This window comes from Nicotiana sylvestris, chromosome 1 (genome assembly GCF_000393655.2).
Source record: "Nicotiana sylvestris chromosome 1, ASM39365v2, whole genome shotgun sequence".
NCBI classification, from domain to species: domain Eukaryota; kingdom Viridiplantae; phylum Streptophyta; class Magnoliopsida; order Solanales; family Solanaceae; genus Nicotiana; species Nicotiana sylvestris.
In genome coordinates, this window is record NC_091057.1 from 123110984 (window position 1) to 123126359 (window position 15376).

A 15376-nucleotide genomic window follows, 5' to 3' on the forward strand; every position below is an offset into this window, starting at 1 on the left:
AATTACCTGCTTAATTGTTAAAAGGTTTTTCAAGAAGTTAAATTTGAGTTAAAGGATTTTACCTATCTTTCACTGGTTTACTGTTTTAAAAGGGTTTTTATTGCTTCATTATAGCATGCTTTTGTGCCTTACGTGATTTCCTGCTTTCAGCCTTTATTTATGATTATTACTCACTGATTTGGAGTACTCACTTTACTCCCTGCATCCTGTGTACAGATTAAGGTGTATCTAATCCTGCTCCCGAGTGCTGATCATTTCCAACTTCAGGCGGATCCGAGGAGTCTTTAGGTAGTTGTTGGCGTTCGCAGCCCGTAGCTCCTCCCTATCTTATCTCTTCATATCTTTAGTTTTTGTATTAAACTCTGTAGTTTCTTTGGAGTATTCCGTATTGTTAGATGCTCGTGACTTGTGACACCCCGGTATCGGGTTGTGTTTGGGATGTATTTTGCATATTATACTATCTTTTGATTTATTTACTCATGCTTAGGCTATTATTACTGGTTAACTGTTTAAAAGGTAAATTGGGTTTAATTGGTTGGCCTTGTCTTCACGAGAGGCGTCATCACGATCGGGTTCGGGTTTAGGGTCATGACAGAGTATTACATTCTCCCCATCTTATAAAATTCACTTTCCGAATTTAAATTAAGTGCTTACTTGTAGTCCAAACAAATGAGGATATTTTGCTCGCATTTCTTCTTTTACTTCCTACTTAGCATCCTCAATGATGTGGTTTCTCCACGAGACTTTTATGGACATAATTTTTCTTTTTACCGTAACTTTCTTGCTTGTTTTTCAACAATAGCTAATGAATCCTCTTCGTAAGGCAAGTTCTCATTTGTATAGTCGGAGCTTCAAGTACTTGAGAAGAGTCTGATATACATTTTCTTGGCATAGAGATATGAAATATTGGATGAATAAAACACAACTTGGATAAACTGCCAAACGATATTCCACAGCTCCCACTTGATCAAGTATCCTGTACGGTCTTATAGATCTAGGAATTAATTTTTCTTTTTTTTTAAAACCACACTATGCCTTTCATGGGAGAGATACGTGGTAAAACACGATCTCTAACTAAAAACTCTAAGTCTTTTTTTTTCTTTTACCAGCTAAAACTTTTGTCTACTTTTCGTTATGAGCAATTTTTGCATGATCAACTCGACCTTGTCAATAGCTTCTTGTACTAGGCCATGTCCCTGTAAGTTAGTCTTACCAACTTCAAACCATTCGATTAGAGAACATCTCTTACCATATAATGCTTCATATGGTGCCTTCTGAATGTTGGAGTGAAAGTTATTATAGTATTCAGCTAAAGATAGATAAGCATCTCAACAACCTCCAAACTCAATAATGTTATCTCTCAATATATTCACCAAGATCTGTATAGTATATTCGGACTTTGTGTTTGTCTGCGATAAAAATCGGTACTAAGATCTATTCATGTACCCAGCGTCTCTTGAAAAGGTTTTTCAAATTGTGAAGTGCATTATGATCTTCTATCAGAGATGATAGACAATAAAGCTCTATTTAGTCAGATAATTTTTCATTCATGTATATCTGTGCATATTTTATTTTACTATAAGAGTTTTGACTAGAAAGAAACGTGCCTACTTGTGAGCCAATTTACAACTTTTTCATATATAATCATATCTCTACTAGTTTGGATAATTTAGCCATATAATATATTGTAATTCTATTTCATTTCCACTTCAGAATCTTGAGTTGTTGTAGTGGGCCTGTGAGTCGCAAGTGCTTGCCTTAACATGCTAACATGTCAAATAGTTAGAAACAAAGTTAACGAATTTTTTTCTTCTTTTTTCTTTCCCAACCACTCCAAAATTTTCTTTTTCTAGTCATGGTGCACCTTTTGGACCTGAGATATATAGTGTATCTAGAGTTTTGAGCTCTATCACGAATAGTCTGTCTCAACCTATATATGCTTGCTACACCTAATAGATTACCTAGTCGAAGAATATGATCACTATTAACAGTCATACCCTTGCTTTTACCAACTAGGAACTAATCTCGATGCTTGAACAATCGCTCATCCTCGTATTGACTAGCCTTTATGCACTCTACATTAGGCTTGACTAATAGCCAATAATGTCCTTAATTTTTTTCACATTAAATCTAATACGTGTACCCTCTAGTCTATGCATATCTTTGTCCAGAAGTATCTTTACAGGAGCTATATGCCCAAATTATCCATGGTTTGGTTCTTTTTTTTTTTTGCCTAAATTATACTCCCTCTGTTCCAGTTTATGTGAACCTATTTCCTTTTTGGTATGTTCCAAAAAGAATGACCCCTTTATAAATTTAGAAATAATTTAGCTTAAACTTACAATTCTACCCTTAATGAGAAGCTTTTATAACCACACAAATACTCTGGACCCTTTTTTGACTTTTTTAGGACCACAAATTTTAAAAGTCTTTAATTTTTCTTAAACTTCGTGACCGGTCAAACATGTTCACATAAATTGGAATGGAGGGAGTAATATTTACTTTTTTCGATCAATACAAAATAGTACAATTATTCAGTAGTTCCCTCCATCAGCATTGGTAAATATTTATATCTCTATTGGTTTTAAATGTACTTCAGGCTCTTGTGCTAGTTATAAATCTCATAGGTTTCTTCCTATAAATAGTGTCTCTAAATCCAAATATAATATCATTATGATCATCTCCAAATCATGAGGGGCATAATACAACTTGAGCTTCTTCACTTTTCTTGGAACATAAGCTATTACCCGACCAGTCTACATGAAAAATATCCTAATCCTACCCTCGTAGCATCACAGAACATCGTGAATCCAATAGAATCTATTGGAATAAGGATAATAATAATGGTGTGATTGTCAAATATCCCTCAGGCTTCTTGAGTATCATCGTACATTCTTCCATCCACTGAAATGTGGCGAATTTCTATGTCAACTTGGTGAATGGTGGTGCTATTCTAAAGAAATCCTACACAAATACCTATAGTAGCTTGCCAAGCCAAAAAAAATCAATCGCTGTAGGAGAAATGGATCTCGGTCATTTATGAACTGCTTTTATCTTCTCATAATCTACCATTTTTTTCATTCTTAGATACTATGTGCCTTAAGAATACCACCTAGTCTAGCTAAGACTCACAATTGAAGAACTCAGCAAAAAGTTAATTTTCCTGCAACATTTTTTTAACATCTTTTTTCAAGTTATTCTCATGCTCTTCTTGGCTAAGAGAATATACAAAAATATAATAAGTAAAAACTATATGAATTATTTTTTCTTTCAAAAATAACTTTGAACACTATATCCATTATATGCACCAATGCAGCTAGAGCATTGGCCAGTCTAAAGGACAACACAAGTAACTCATAATGTTTGTACCGAGTACTAGAGGCAAGCATCAAAATATCTTTCTTTCTTATTCTAAGCTGATGATAATCAGACTAAAGATCAATAGCTCCTTGTAACTGATCAAACAAGTTATCTATACAAGACAATGGGTATTTATTGTGTATGTATATTGTTATCTTATTTAATTATATGTAGTTGATGCACATTCTTAAGAACTTATCCCCACTGTCACACCTCCTTTTTACGCGCCCGAGAGGGCACAAGGGGGAGTTTTTCTAATTAAAGGACAATCGAAACGGGATGGGTTTAATTATTTCAGAGTCGCCACTTGGGAGATTTAGGGTGTCCCAAGTCACCAATTTTAATCCCGAATCGAGGAAAATAATGACTCTATATTACGGTCTGCGTACCAGAAAATCCGGATAAGGAATTCTGTTAACCCGGGAGAAGGTGTTAGGCATTCCCGAGTTCCGTGGTTCTAGCACGGTCGCTCAACTGTTATATTCGGCTTGATTATCTGATTTTATACAAGTATGAACTTATGTGCAAATTTTAACTTTTAACCGCTTTATTATTATTGTTTTTACAAGAATTGCAACGTTGTGAAAATGTATCTCAAACCGCGTTACAATCAATGTACCCGTGGTCGTCAACACACTTTGACTCCGTTGAGATTTGGATTTGGGTCACATCAATGCGCACCCGAGTTTAAGGAAGTTAAATTATTAAAGACGCGCCTAAAGCGACTAGCGTATTTATTTTGGGTAGACCGTGGAATTTTACTAAACGGTCCATCCCGAAGTCCAAATAATTTTTTAAAGCAAATATTTACTGAGGGCCCCGCAATTTGTATTTCTATTTGGCGAGGCTCGTCTCGTTCTTATTTTTTATGAATTTGCAACGTCATGGACATGCATCTCGAACCACGTCACAATCAATGTACCCGTGATTAGAAACACATTTCGACTCCGTTGAGAATTGGATTTGGGTCACATAAATGCGCACCCGAGTTTAAGAAGGTAAGATTTATTAAGGCGCGTCCTAAAGAGTCTAACGTATTATTATTTTAGGAGGGTTGTGAGATTTGCTAAACAACCCGTCCTGGAACCTAAATGCTTCGATAATATACATTTAACAAGGGCCCCGCATCTTATGCGTTTTTGTTTGTCGAGGCTCATCTTGTCTTTATTTTTGAAAGGATGTCTTATAGCAACTACGTTTCTTATCGCGTTTGTCTCTACTAATTAAAAACAGTAAATAGCCTTAGTCGATTACATGCTTGCAAGCTTATTTATAACAGGATTTAAAATGCTTTTACAGAATAATAAAACGTGATTGCACTTATAGACAACTAGTCGAAAATTATGGGCCCAAACCTAGCTCATGCGAGATGGCCAGACTTGGACCCCTTGTTTTTCCGATACGGGCCTAACCGATTTGTTTCGATTTGGGCTCGGCCTTCATGGGGTTGAGGCCTAGAACTGATTTTTGTTCTGGGAAATGAGTTTATCAATTTATATGTGACAATCTGGCAGAAGGAGAAAGAACTTTAATTAAAGTGGATAGTTTTCCTATTTGGCCTACATTAGAGAATATACTACACCATCAGACTAAGTCTAAAAATACAACTTATTACACTGGGAACGTTTTTCACCTAACAGCATACATACATGACTAGCATTCATTAACCTACATTGATATACTGAGTATGTAGGCTACTTCTATTATACAAACGAAAATGTAACTACTCATGACATTTAGTGTAACAGTTCATGTACATATATAAAAAAAACAGTCTGCTGGTCCTTTCTTTTGCATTCATGCTCAAACTTTCAGTTACATTGGTGATATTAATTGTGTACCTGGTATAGAGGAACAGAAGAAAAAAGGAAAAGGATCAGCTGAGTAGCACACAGCAAACAACAGCAATCAGCAGATTCACAGCAACAACACAGCAACAAACAACCAGCCAACAATGATGAAGCTCAGCAAAGAGTCGAACAACAAATGAACAATCCCAGTGATGTCCACAGTCCACAGACAAACAACAATATTTCCCAGAACCAAAGAGAACCCGCAAATAGTCGAGTACCAAACCAGTGAACCCAGAAAAGAATGATGAAACAACAGCAACAACAGAGTATTCAATGAAGCAACACTACCAATTCAACAACCAGAAACAGCTCAGTCAATGCAAACAACAGAACTTGGCCAAGACAGCTTGACAAAAATGCACTCTTATACAACTTTCAGACAGTATTTGGTTGCAATGTCTTACTGGAACTCTCTTATGTTTTCAGTCTTTTCTTTAGACTCACAAACCTTTCTTAAGACTTAAAGATTCCAGCCTCAAGACTCAAAATTCTTCCTTTTTCTGAAGACTAAAAGTCCAGCCCTTTAAGTTCTCAAATGGCCTATTTATAAGCCAAATGACCCAGTGCAGCTGAGCTGCCCTCGTGCTGCAACTTGCAGCCTGCCCATACTCTTTAGAGCCCATGCCTAAGCATCTTTTGGTGCCAGCCCCTTTATTCCCCACGCCTGGTTTTTGTTTAATCCAGAATTATGGGCTCATTTTATTTATTCATTTCAAGCCCCATACCCTTGTGTCTTGTTTCCCATTAGTATTAGTTTATTCTTAATTAGTACCCTACTTGTCAGCTTCATTTAAACTAATCTTTCTGTCCTTTTTGACACCCCAGAATACCCCTGCTTAACCTTGATTATTACTGCCCTGCCTATTGCAGCCTCAGGGCATTTTTGAACTGATGAAAGTTCAGATTTAAGACTGCCTGGACTGAACCTTTTCAGTCATTTTTACAATGCAAACCAACCATTTTAAACAATGCTGGGGCATTCAGTTAGTGGCAACGTTCAATTAGTCATGCGACATTATTAGCTCGTTCGATTCATTAGTTATAGAAATTAATCAACGACATTTATCGAGTCGACTATACTAATTATAGCAGGTAATAATCAGTCGCTCCTATAAACAATACGTTCAGGGACCTAAAGGGCATCAGACAATTTTGTGTTCAATTACTGGGAACCTATATAAGTTTATTCATGCGACGACTATACTAATCGGACATGCTTATCATAGGATACATTTAAATCATACCCAGAACACAATCGACCAAATAAAAGGTCTTTACAGAGAAGAAAGAAATTAAGAAACTATCAGGAAATAACAAGCAATTACCACAAAGCATGCTAATGACTTAATCAGAACCAAACAAAGAGAAAAGGAAACTTACCGAAAAAGTTTGAAATCAAAACGGACCCAAATCTGACTCGACTTCGAACTCTTGAGGCCGAACAAACTTTAATCAGGGTGTTCTCACATGAGAACACCTTGATTAAGGTCTATTAGACCTCAAACCCTTGTCAAGACCGGCCGGATTCCAAGGCTATTAGTGTTCTAGGTTTTGGATCCCCAGATCTGATTTTTAGGGAGTTGTGGGTAGATTCGGACCAAACCAAGCTTGGTTTGGTCACGAGGAAGGTCAGGGGGTGTCTGGTATGAAGATGGGGTAACTTGGCATAGGTCCGGGTTCGACTCAAATCTTCAAATGAAGATTCGAGACGAACGAAAGTGATTCGAGGCAAATGGATAGTAGATCCATGTTCAGGAGAGTGAGGGGGTCTTAGGGTGTTCAGGAGGTGGTCACCGGCGTTCGTGCCGCCGGTTTTAATGGCGAAGGAGACTAGGGCGGCTGCTAGGGTTCGGGGGTTTCAGGTTTGGGTTTGGGGACGATGAAGGGTGGGGTTGGTATAGGGGGTGCGGGGTATGATAGGAGGCTTATATACGGGGAGGCTGATTGGATCTGAGCCGTTAGATCAGATGATCTCAACGGCTTAGATCTGATACTGAGAAATGAGACGGGGTCGTTTGGTAGTTAAACGGGGTCGTTTGGTTTAAGTGGGGGGTTGGGTCAGACTGGTTATTGGGTCGGGTTTGAAAACGGGTCGTTGAAAGGGGTCCTGAGCCGTTGGATTGGCCTGGACAGATGGCTCAGATCGAACGCCCTTATACGGCGTCATTTGAATTGCTGCTTGGGCAGCCGGTTTTGGACTGGACTCGAGTGTCTGTTTGGGCCTGCTTTGTTTTATTTCTTTGGGCCCAAACCAATTTTCCTTCACTCTTTTGCTTTTTTTTTTCTTTTAAACAAAAAATGAAATAAAATAGTGAAATTAAAATCAACCACACTATAACATTTTCACATAGTTATCACAAAAAATATTTAAGTAAGTTAAATCACAACCTAGACCGAACGATGCACATATATATATTTCGAATTTTCTTTTAATGACACACATATTTTTTGTATTTTGTTTGATAATGATTAAATGCAAAATGGACAGACCCACAAATGACTAGCAATACATGTCATGCAGAATTTGTATCGCGGGGTCATTTGTCACTATTTTTATTTTTGTTTTCCTTTTGGAGTGATTGCTCGTAAAGCAAAAATCACGTGCTTACACCCACCCCACCCTTTTTTTTCAAACAATATTAGTGTACCCCATGATGCAACACTCGATATGATAAAACCTGTATCCAGTAGGTCTCGCAATTATTCAATCAGCTTTCTCAACTTCATTAGTGCCATATGATATGATTTGCGTGTCAGGTGTCGAATCAATACCGAAGTCTATTTCTCACACTGGAGGTAGTCCTAGTAAATCTGTAGGAATAAATTAGAGAATCTCTCACTATGATACTTTTATTTTTCAAACTAAGTTTCACATCTCTTGGATCTTTTTACGGAAATTGCGATACCCTAACTACTCTTATTCAATAATTGTAAAGGCTTTTAAAATGATATAGCCTCGGCTATCACTGGGATATGCATATCTTGCAAACCTTCGCATGGTAATAAAAGGTAATGTAATAAGAAAATAATCAATCACACCTATAAGCACGTCAAATTAACAAGGTCAAGTACAATATGGCTAGATATGGTATGTTTTCTCTCACTTTGAATCTGATAAGCATAATAGAAAGTTTCAACTGTACGAGATTCTTCCATAAAAGTAGCAACTATTAAAGGATCTCATGATATCTTATTTATCTAACCCTTCGTCCCATAGAAGAAAAAGAATTTCATACTACGAGATTTTCTAGTTTCTACCTTCTCAAATGAATTCTTAGTTGTATGCCAATCACATCCAGTTCTTAATTTTTTTTATTTTTTTCTTTTTATTTTTTTCTAGCAAGTTTAACTTTCACATAATAGGTCAGAGTCTTCGTATATGAGATTATTGTATTGTTTAAATGGTTAACCAACAATTAGAAAAGCCTCTAAACCTAAGGCGTCATGTCCTAGCCAGCTGATAAAGCCTAGGGTCACATGTCAGTACACCCGTCGTCTGAATTAATTTCTTAAGTACCTATCAGGTTTGCGCATTTGACTATCGAGAAGGAAGCGATTCATAAAAAATGTTTACTAAACTTATCTCTAAGTCATTTGTGTCACTCTTAACCGCATCCCTAACAATATGGTTACATTACATATATTCGTCATGTACTTCAGTTGATAAATTGCTAGATCAATAGGCCTCTCGCTGGAACATTATAGAGCTCATAATACTTTAAGTATTTCATCAAGAACCTCTAAGGATCCTCTACATTAACCGAAAAAAGATAAATTTAGTGGCTTCAATTTTAGGAACTCTATTACAAAAACATCTTAGTTTCCGGCTTAGTCTAAATGCATGAGGCTTCTAAAGCCCTTTGTTGTTGCCAATTCTTCTCTTGTCTATCCAATATATTCATCGAGACCTCAATTACCTTGCATGGAGGTAAGTAGTTTTGTAATGACACTCTCATGGTGCTATAGTGGTGAACTAGTACTAATTTTAAAAATAGACTCTATTACACATCTTAGCGGTAAGACTTTCATTTTGGAAAAACAGAACCTTCATTGACCTTATCTACTACTTCCGTCACTTTTCGTTGTCAGGAGACAGTTGCTTATCTATTGGCAACATTTGATGTCTTTGAACCTTCAGCCAAATTCTATTATCGGGTGATTACTTAGGAAAAAGTTAATGATGATAGATTCAGTTATTTGACCCTAATCGTCATGCACGTGTGGAGGAATAAGAAAGAAATACAAGACACATCCTATCACGCCCTCGCAGAATCACGATTATGGGAATTGTCGACTACATAAACAATAATTGAGATTCTATTATCGACGTGTGCTCCATTAGTCATAGGAATAACCTAGGGCTCTGATACCAACTTTGTCATGACCCAATTTAAGAATTATGACCGACGCTTAGGATCAAGTACTCCCAAGTAAGCCTCATCGATGTTTTACAAAAATCGGATAGAATTTTCCCAGTTTTAGGACTATCCAAAAATAAACATGTCTTAGCCATTACCAACATAACCAACCAATATTTCACATAAATCATTCATAATCTTTATCAACTAACCAAAAATGAGTTTTCACCATCATTACCAACCTTATCAAAATACTAAATCTATTTCAAAAATACAGAAAGAAGTGCAATAGTAGTAACTAGTCCAATATAACAAATGAATACTCATGATTCTAATAAAAATGACTATGGAGCAACTCTAAGAAATCATAAGGAAGTACGATAATAAATAAATAAACTCTTTGCCTATGCGAAAAAAGTGCGGGGGTCACTAGGAACTATCAACTTGTATACTCTAATTAACAAAATCCTCACTCGCATCAACTGATGTCTCTGTAAAAAAATAGCGGGGAGTGAGTCACTAGCTCAGTGAGTAATAACACTTAACCACAACCGTTTTTATTCGGTGACAAGTCAGAAAACATGCTAGTATATTATACAGAAAATATCATAAGAATGCACTTTCAGAAATAATTATCAGTCTTATCATGTGTTTCATGTAACAGAAATAAATTTAACAATTCGATAATAAACTCGGTAAGCACTGTCTCATAGCAAATCTTTAGGTTTGGGAGGTTTCCAAGAAAGGATCATGTAATATGTATCATTGTGTGGACCCCTTCGTAAAAGGAGTCAAATATAACTGTAGGTCCCTACTCGAGGGAAAACCTGTAACTGTATGCTAGTTCTACCTTCCCACTAGCGAGGCTATAACTGTAATCGGTAATATGTAAATACAAGGTGCACCGGGTCTAACGAACCCTCCGTTAGCTACGGATCCTTCAAAGTCTCCTCTTATTTATACTCTTTCTTGTAAGCAGTAAATACTCGTACAATAGTATTTTCAAAATAATAAATGGCATATCAATTCTTATCAAATCTTGTAATTTTATTTTGGTAATAGTAATCATGTCTCAAGTAATAGTAAAACATGTCTAGAAACAATGATAATAATTTAAAAAATTGTAACATCTCAAGTAACGGTAAAACATATTTAGTAACGGTGGAAACATTTAGACTCAACGGTAAACATCTCAAGTAAATTGTTCGGTACCATTACCATATCAAGTAAAAGACTTGTCCCACATGCAATTTCAAAGTATCGGTAACACATTTATTTTCAGAATCATATATAAACCATGCAGGTTATTAAAATATAAATTGTGGTAAGATTACTACTCACAATACTCGTGCCGAAATACCAAATGTGTCACATCGAGCAGTCTATACGACTATCTTCATTCAATCTATAATCACAACATATCGATCTCATGTTATTTTCCTTGTTTCGTCTAATACATAACTAATATAGAAATACCCAACCCTCGGGATCATATCTTTAATTCTCACAATCTGTCAGGGTTATATCTACCCATGCTACGGCTAATTTAAACTAGTCCAAAATCTTCTAAATAATAGGCAATCATATCATTTATTCATTGTACTATTCAATTTTCTTAACCTTGTATATAAGTTTATTACTGTCCATAATGTCTTTTTTTTTTGGAATTGTAATTTTTAATGCCTAATGGAATCTCATAAACACATAAATTGAGATTAAAAAAATCCACCGGAAAACTAAAGAAGAATCAAAGAAAGGAAAAATCGACCTCTTTGTGTCGAAGGATACTTTTCACTGAAAGTTGCTATATAGGTTCAATTCTCCTTCCTTTTAATAGTAAACTTTACAGCCAAAAGATTATATTTTCTTCACTTTTGCTTGTCAATTTGGTTGCCGTCTAATTTTATTCCAGTAACCACTCCCTTTTGTTTCTTTAAGTTTGAAGTTGGTTCTCCCCATCCCTAACTTCCCATAATGCCTTAATATGGTGGGTCTCGGCCCATGTAATTCTTTTTTGTCTTCTTTTTATTTATTTATTAGGCTAATGTGACGATCCGGCTAGTCGTCTCATGAATTACCGCTCTGTTTCCCCTATTTCTGCTTCTTTATGCTTTTTTTATCCGTGTTATATGGTATCGGGTTGGTCGGATCAAATCCAGAATAATTTTGGTAAGGTTCGAGACACTTAGTCTCTCTTAAGGAAGCTTAAGTTGAAAAAGTCAACCGGATATTGACTTATGTGTTAGAGGGCTTGGATGCGAGTTATGATGGTTCAGTTAGTTTTGGGAGGTGATTTATGACTTAGGAGCGCGATCGGAATGAGTTTTGGAGGTTCAGAGTAGATTTAGACTTGAATTGGCGAAGTTGATATTTTGGCAATTTCCGGTTGGTAGGCGAGATTTTGATAGAGGAGTCGAAATGGAATTCCGAGAGTTGCAGTAGTTCCGTTTTGTCATTTAGGATGTGTGTGTAAAATTTCAGGTAATTCGAACGTGGTTAGGTTGGGTTTTTGATCAAAAGTGGAATTCGGAAGATTTTAGAAAGTTGGCTTGAATCCGATGTGTTTTGGTTGATTTGAAGTTGTTCGAGGTGTTTTGAAGATTGGTACAAATTTGAATAAGGTATTAGGATATGTTTGTGCTTTTGGTTGAGGTCCCGGGGGCCTCGTGGTGATTTTGGATGGATAACGGAGAAGTTTGGACTTGTTCCAGCTGCTGAAGTTGTTGCTTCTGGTATTTCCGCACCTACGGATTGGGGACCGCAGGTGCGGCGCCGCATAAGCGAAAGGTTTGCCGCAGAAGCGGAATTTGGAGAAGTCGTTAAGAACCACAGAAGCAGTTGGAATACCGCATCTGCGATGGCGCAGATGCGGAAATGAGAGTTTAAGTTAGGACCGCAGATGCGGTGGTTTGGACTGCAAATGTAGTACCGCAGAAGCGGAAATATAATTGCAGATACAAAAATATCTGGCCAGAAGATATATATTGCTTTCTTCGTGAATTTTTGCAAAATACTCCATTTTTGAAGACGGGAAAGAGGCTAAGGCATAGGATTTCGAGAGGAATCAAAAGATATCAGTTGGGTAAGTTCCCTAAGCTTAATTACTTGGATTTAAGATCATTTTTCTCTTGTTTAATCATTGTTTTAGTGGAGATTAAGGAAGAAAAATTGGGGATTAGGGATTGAGATTAAGAGACCTTTAAATGGGGATTTAAGGGGACATTTGGACTCCGATATCAGTGTTCTTGATATGTATAGACTCGTGGGAGGATAAGGATTCTGTTGATATGATTTTTATCGAGTTTCGAAATGCGGGCCTAGGGGTCGGGTTTTGGCCAATTTCGGGATTTTTGGCATTTATTTTATTGTTTTCGCTTGGGCTTCGTTCCCTTAGCATATTTTGACGTTGTGATTCTGATTTTGGATAGATTTGACATGAGTGGAGGCTGATTTGAGGGACAAAGGTGCTGCGTAATAGTATTTTCACCGGTTTGAGATAAGTTACCATTGTAAATCTGGAACTGAGGATACAAACCCCGATATTTGACTTATTTTGATAAATGCGGTGACACATATGTTAAGTGACGAGCGTGTGGGCGTGAACCGGTAGGGATTGTGACTTGGTCCGTCCCGTAGCGACTATTAAGCCGCGTATTTGACATGGAACCTTATGATATTCCGTACTTTAGCTAATTATACTATATGATAGGCTATATGCCATGTTTGGGGCCTTGTGCCGACTTGTTGATACACTTAGGGGTATTTTTACTGTTTTTCCTCACTTTGCTTGTTGAAAGCATATCCTCAGTCATGTTTTACCTGTTTAAATGTCTAAAACTGGTTTTATCACTCCACTTCTAATTGAGAGGACTGTTTGGACTGGGTTCCCTAATTTCTATTGTTTTGCCCGAGAGGCTGTGAGGTTAATGGCTGAGAGAGGTTGAGAACCTAATAGTGAGGATATTATATGTATATATATTATGGATCGGGTTGCACGCCGTTGTCGCGCCCCCTTTTTCTCAAGAACAACACAACAATTTATATCATTGTCTTCTAGGAACAAATTTTTCACCGTTGCCAGTGCTTCCTCTTCTTCTGACCCATAGATAACATCAGCCGGTTGGAAAGTCTGCTCCAAATGTGGTATTGGCTGCTCCAGCGGATAGTAAGGACCGCGCCATGGTGGTGACCAGTTGTTAAATTCCTCCCAGGTGTACTCATATCCCAGACCGAAAGTGGTGCCATGTTTCTTGGGTTTTATGGGCTTAGTGATTCCTTGGAGATTCTTGCCGAGCCCTTTGCCAGGTACATACCCACTCCAATTCAGTATACTCTCGATCTTGTTATCCCACCATTTGTCTTTGTCAACAGCATTTACCTGTTCGATGTGATGGTAAGTCTCTCCACCTAGCTTTCTTCTTCACTCGATTGATGAAATAGTCTGGCGACTGTATACAGGGTTGCTATCGTCACCGCGAATGATCACTTCCTGGTGGTTCCACTCGAACTTTACTGCCTGTGCAGTGTTGATGATACGACTCCGACAGCATGAATCCATTGTCGTCCTAACAGCAGATTGTAGGATACTAGCACGTCTATCACTTGGAAATCAACATCGAACCAAGTTGGCCCCATTTGCAAACACAGACTAATCTCCCCAATAGTGGACCTTTGGGAACCGTCGAGGTCTTTCACGTTGATAGCTCCATCATTTATTTCATGCAATCCCTTGCCCAATTTCTTGAGTGTTACCAATGGACAAATGTTGAGACTGGACCCTCCATCGATCAAGATTCTAGTGATAAAATAGTCTTCGCATTGCATGGTGATGTGCAGTGTCTTGTTGTGACCCAACCCTTCAGGTGGTAGCTCATCCTCATGAAAAGTAATTTTATGACTTTCCAATACCTGTCCCACCATGTTAGACATTTCTCCGCCAGTGATGTTGCTTGGCACGTATGCTTCACTCAGCATCCTCAACAGGGCATTCTTGTGTGCCTCAGAATTTTGTAGCAAAGCAAGGATGGAAATTTACGCCGGTGTTTTGTTCAACTGGTCGATGACCGAGTATTCCTTGGCATGTATCTTTCTCTAAAGATCATTCGGCCTTGTCTCAATGATGGTTGACCGATTGGAGGCCTGCTTGTTTGACTCAGCTAAATGTTCAGGGGTATAAACTCTACCAGTTCTCGTCATACCCTGTGTGCAATAGTCTCTTCAAACCTAACTTTGCCTTTCCTCCTTGCCTCGAATATATAGTCCTAGGGTATTGCCTTTGTATGGAATGGTGTCATGGTCGACATCGCCACTGGGATCGGCGTGGCTATCTTCACTCCGAACGGAGCATGTACCTTGGGTGGTAAAACTGCAACTTCGAATGGTGCAGGTGCATTTGCTGGAGACACGAATTCGACCTCAATTGGTGATGGTGTCTTTGTAGATGACATTGTTTCAAACTCAAGTGGCACAGACATATTTACCTCAGCGTCCCAGATGGCTGAATTTGGACTATGATTGGATTAAGCTGAATTTAGACATATTTACCTTCTGCAATCAAACCAATTGATCCCTCGGGATCCCAATCATCCTCTATTTTAATCATGTGAACGCCTCCACCCTTATGGTCTGACAGGGATTATTGCGGACATTCGAAGCGGGTTCCTTTGCCACAATGGCCTTGTTATCAATCAAAGCCTGGATTTTGTCCTTCAAAGAATTACATTCATCGATGGTATGTCCCTTCATGCCAGAGTGGTATGCACAGGATTTGTTTGGGTTAACCCACTAAGAAGGGTTATTAGGAGT